The sequence below is a fragment of the Gopherus flavomarginatus genome, chromosome 3 (genome assembly GCF_025201925.1).
Source record: "Gopherus flavomarginatus isolate rGopFla2 chromosome 3, rGopFla2.mat.asm, whole genome shotgun sequence".
Lineage (NCBI taxonomy): Eukaryota > Metazoa > Chordata > Testudines > Testudinidae > Gopherus > Gopherus flavomarginatus.
In genome coordinates, this window is record NC_066619.1 from 154,365,294 (window position 1) to 154,371,293 (window position 6,000).

The following is a 6,000-nucleotide window of genomic DNA, read 5'->3' on the forward strand; positions in this document are numbered from 1 at the left end:
AGTGCTTCGATTCATTCAGGACACAGATTACTTTACCTCATTTGATCTTCTTAGTGTCCCAAAATGCTCCTAGATAGGCCACTTAAAATACAAGTGTGACCTGTTTTGAAATCAATGTCAAAAGTTGAGATGTTATCAGTGAGTCTTTTAATTCTTAGCAAAGAAATGTTGCAGATTTTATCTCAAAATTTGGTAACATTATTCTCTCTGTTAACTTGGATACATCACCATGAAGATATAGCATCTGAAAATGGAATAAAATACTTGGCCTCCTGTTCATGCAGTTTTTCAGGAAGGTATTTATTTTTGCAGTTTTTTTGCTGACCCCAATAGTTGGATTTGTTGGGAGATGTATCCAGATGCTGAAGTCTGTAAATTAAATGCTAAAAGCTTATGTGCAATTGGTTCCTACAGAAGGAAGTTTTATGGAAGGGATTACAAAAACACAGATGGCTTAAAATAACATTATGGTTTTAAGTAGCTCTCTTGTATACTTCCTATGAAAGCTGTTTAAATGGTTGCATATTGGCTCCTTTTGAAAAAAATCTCCATGTAGCCTTTAGTTTAAAGCTTACAGGTTAGGGTTCTTAAGCGTATACAATTTAAATTGAGTATCTGCCACAATTTGGATTCAAACAAAATGAGATAAATTAAACTTGTACAGAATGTCATTGCAGAAAACATTAAAATCCCTAACTTTGCCCTAGAAATTTTTTGTTTCCTAATGAATAACTGTGATGCTGATGTCCACTCTGATCAAAACAGTTTGCTCAGCTGAAAACTGAAACTCTCAGCTGGAAGTCAGGCCAATCCACTTGTGTGTTAGCAGATCAAAAGAGGCGGTTAAATGTGTGTGAATGTGTTTGGCACTTAAACTTCATAAAATTAATGAGATTTTTAATGCCGTATTTTCACTTATCTGAACCTTGTTAATATTTTGCATGGTATATGACCCCCAATATCTAAAATAACCCTCCAAACGTGATAGAAACCTTGTGTAATGGAAATGAAGTACAGTAACACCTCACTTAATATCCTCCTGCTTAACGTTCCATCACTGCTTAGTTAGGAACATGCTCATTTAAAGTTGTACAATGCTCCCTTATAAGGTCATTTGGCTGCCTGCTTTGTCCAGCAACTTTAGAAGGGAGCATTGCACAAGTTCCTCTTCTCCATCTCGTCCCCCTCCCTCCCAGCATTTCGCTGCTGCCAAACAGCAGTTTGGTGGCGCCTAGGACTTTCTGGGAGGGAGGGAGGGACAGGAGCAGGGAAGCGCAGCTGTTTGGCAGCCCTTAGGACTTTGGGAGTGGGGTGAAGGAGCGGGGATGCGACTGCTCTGGAGAGGAGGTGGAGTGGGGGTAGGAAGAGGTGGGCCTAGAGTGGAGCAGGGACAGGAAGAGGCGGGCCTGGAGCATCCCCTGGCAAAGTTGGCACCTGTTCTTCTCCGGAGAAGCTGCTGCTGCTGCTGCAAAGGTACTTCCTAGTGTCCTTGCCTGCAGCTGATGCTGCAAAGGTACTTCCTAGCATCCTTGTGCCTGTGTGGGGTAAGCCTGGGGAACTTCCAAACCGCAGTACAGTACAGTATATAATGTCTTTTGTCTGCCCCCAAAAAATTTCCTTGGAACCTAACCCCCCATATTTACATTAAATCTTATGGGAAAATTGGATTCATTTAATGTTGTTTCACTTAACGTTGCATTTTTCAGGAACATAACTACAATGTTAAGGGAGAAGTTACTGTACTCTTATCAGAAAGGTCACTTCAAAGTGAGTGGTCAGTGTGGAGCATTCAAAGACTCTAAAGAACCTGTCTCTCACCACCAAAGAAAAAAACATTGTGATAGCTATAAATATGGATATAAAGGAAAATCCTTCATCTCTGGGCTGTTTGGATTCTAAGGGTATGTCCAGACTACCCACCAGATCGGCGGGTAGTGATCGATTTATCGGGGATCGATATATCATGTCTCATTTAGATGCAATATATTGATCCCTGAACTCTCTCCCCGTCGACTCTGGAACTCCACCAAAGTGAGCGGCAGTGGAGTCAACGGGGAGCCACGGCTGTGGATCCCGCGCCATGAGGACGGAAGGTAAGTTGAAATAAGATACATCAACTTCAACTGCAGTATTCCCATAGCTGAAGTTGCGTATCTTACATCGACCCCCCGCCCCTAGTGTAGATCAGGCCTAACAGGGCAGAATAACTGAATGAGAAGATGGAGATTCCCCAGAATTATTCTGGGTAGCCCTGAGAGACTTTTGGGAAACTGGCAGATTTATATCTCTGCTACCATCTAGGATTAGAAACTGTAATTCACCTGTACATATTTTTACCTGCTTTAACCTCTCAATAACTTTTATTTCTTTTTCTTAGCTAATAAACCTTTAGTTAGTTTACTGTAGAATTGGCTACAAGCATTGTCTTGGGTGTGAGATCTAGAATGCAACTCAATCTGGGTGCGTAACTGGTCTCTTGGGAGTGGGAGTAACCGGGAATATTTGTGATTTTGTATGTGTAAATGACCACTTATCACATAGTCCATCTTGCCTGGGTGGCAAGACACACTGGAGTATCTAAGGGGACTGTCTGTGACTCCATTATAAAATTATTGTTAGACTTTAATAGTTCATATTTGTTACTGTCTTGGGGAAATCTAATTATAGAACATATCACCAGTTTGGAGTGTCTGCCCTGCTTTTGGCAGTCTGCCATGAGGTAGGCACTCATGATTGTGAGCCACTGGAGACAGTGTAACAATGGCCTCAAAGCACGGAATGATCAAGGATGTCTCTAAGGGGCAGTCATACAGTTACCACTCATGCTTCATCAAGACAAATCCTAGAACCCATGAGTCGCATGCAGGCGGTTAGTCATGAAAATATTCAACTCCTTCTGAAAGTGTTTCTTGAGAATGTTATATAAACCCAGGTGTACAAAAGGAACTACATAAGAATGTATTTGCCTAGCCACTTAAGGTGACCAACTTTTTTGTACAATACCAATACTTGTTAATATATGGGCTGATTTGTCATTTTCTCATTTAATTTTTAGTGTCTGTGATTTGTTATTCTGATTCTTTTAAAATTAACTCTAATTTGAGAAATATTTATTATTTGTAGTATGGTAGTGCCTAGAGGCCCCACAGGAGAAGGGGGCTCCGTTGTGCTAGACAGCATGCATACACAGTAAAAGGCAATCCCTACCTCGAAGAGTTTACAATGTAAATAGCCAATACAAAGGGCAGAGGAAGGGACACATTCTTGTTAGTTGGGATTACATGGGTGGGTAGGGAAGAGGGGAGTGGCCAGGAGGATGGAGTACTGCAAGGGGAAGGATGCCACTAGGCTTTGGAACCCAAGACATATGGCTCCTGTCACGCTTAGCTGGGGGCAGAGGAGAGGCGCTGTGGCTTGCATGAAGTAGAGGTGTTATGAGAAGTAAAATCTTAAATCTCATCTTAGCGCACAAACTGAATACCTCTTGGGAATGTGTATTGTTCTAATTGGTATAAAAAGCATGGCTATGATTTAAATGACAATCTGTATAAAATAATCTATGTAACAAAGTTTTCATAATGACCCCAGTAGAGATGCCAACACTTCAGATAATGGGTGAGTGGTACAGTGCTGAGTCCAATTTGCATTCCAGGTTTCTCCCACTTTTTCTAAGTTACCATTTCAAACCACAAAATAAGGAAAGGAGAGGACATCAGGTTCTTTTATTGCTATTGGGTCTGCCTGTAATACAAATATTCACAAATTCAAGTGGAGTAATTACAAAAATCTAATTTGGAGGTGGAACGTTCATGTGTGTACAATATACAGCTATAGAACTAACTGAGTTCTATCTACAAATCAGAAATATAAGTTAAAACATGTCTGGGAAGAAAAAAGACAATCATGGTCAAACATAGCTATTTATTTTTCTTCTTATAAACAGCATTCAGTTTCTTACTGAAAAAACCTAGAATTTAAATATTTTTCATCCCATCACATACAGCAATCTGTATACATTATTTACATCTCTCAAATAAACATGTTGCAGATTTTCAGACATTCAACTTTTTCTTTCTAATCAAAAGCTGTTTTGATCTAAAACTAAAATACCAATCAATAAAGCCTACAAACTGAAGCAATATTGGCACGGTTAGCTTACAGTACGGATTCCCATGTTGCATTTAATATTTTACACCTATTTTTTTCTTCCAGCTGCTTTAAGATGTATAAAGAAGTGAATATGAAGGTTACAGTGTTGCTTTTGCAATATCCTTTTGCCTCCAGCAATTAATTTTTATTCAAACCTCATTCACTTTTTTTGCATTCTTTTCTCACCACCATTGCACATCAAGATATTGCTTCCAGTGGTAGTATTTAGCAATACAACTCCAGCATACAGGAAGAATCAAAACAGCAAAGAATTAAGTGTTCCCTTCAAGATTTGTGTCCCAAAATGTCCCTAGTTGCACATGTACAAAAATAATGAGTACAGTTTAATAGCTATAAAAATTAATTTCCCCTAAAAATACAGTAAACAATGAAGAACAATTGAAGGACAGTTCTTAGAACAAAAATGAGCTTTTTGAAATTTAGTCATTTTGCAGTCTTCAGTCGTTAAGAGGAAATTATATTTTAAAATAAGGAGAAAACAAGGTGTGTAACACTCTGAATGTCCATGTTAGTTATCAACTAACAAGATAAAACATCAAAACTTTTACACAGTTTTAAAACCTCAGCACTAGAGGTGCTAGTGATTCAGTCTGGAAAACTCCAATGAAGTTACCAATCAAGAAAACAAGGCTCTAAATAAACGGTGGGAATTTTCTAGTGGAAGAAACGGGCAGCTCTATAGTCATGCTTTCCCTTTAACAGTCCAGCTGAAAACTGTTGTTTTACATACAGTAATATAGCACTCCAGTGTCGGGTGACACAAAAAACACTCACAATGAAATATTTTTAATACAACTTTGTGTAGTGATTCAGGGAAAGGGGGCTAAGAAAGAAAAAGGAGGAATCTGGAAGGTAAAGAAAGTCAATAGCAGCAAATAGGCATCTTATACCTGTGACGTGAGTTTCAGAGAGAGTGTTCAGTTCCAAAATATTAAATAGACGACAGTACCTCTCTGTTTTCTATCCAGGTAAATGCAAAAGTTCTACATTGCATAGTAAGCAGTAAAAGAAACTAGAGACGCTTGCAAACAGGCTATTTGCTCCCTTTTAAAACTTTTCTTCTTTCTCCCCCTCTATGATGTTGGGCATCAATTCAGCTACCAGCAAGTCAGATGTGGCACATCGTCTCCACTTGTGCAGTTAACTTGAACCCCCGACTTGACTATGAAAGACTTAAAAATGTCCGTGATTAGAATTTATCTACTATCCTAATTGTGTAAATTCCCTGGACCAAATTCACCTCTGGCATAAGATAGCAGAACAGAAGTAGTACAGTATGCCAACCGTGATCTCATCTCAAGGTACATTACTTCCTGAAGTTACCACACAAATCACCAATATGGTCAAACACGCTGGTAGCTGAAAAATAGCAAAACCTGTTTAAAACTTTATTAAACTGTAAAGCCTTAACCTATACTGGGAGCATAATCAGATCAGGTGTGGCTTGCATGGTTCTGCTCCGAGTGCCAACAACACCTAACGTGCCACTGTTTAATATCAAAACAATGAAATAGCTAACAGAGTATCCCTTTATAACATGGATCTAGATAAGTGTTGTGGTTTGTTACATTTTTTAAAAGATATTGTTGTTACCAAGTTTACTAGAGTCCAGCTGAGTTTAAAAACCAAGATGAATTTTGCTTAATATTTTGATGTGCCCATGCTCTACAAGTGTAAACACACTCAATTCTGGTCCCAAGTCTTTTGCTAAAATATTTGAAAATTAAAAGCTGCAAGTATAATACAAAAAGGGATACTCTATCCCATGCACTGCTTTAGTATCTTAGATGCTATCTTCAAAGATTAGTATAATTAAAGTATATTCAAACA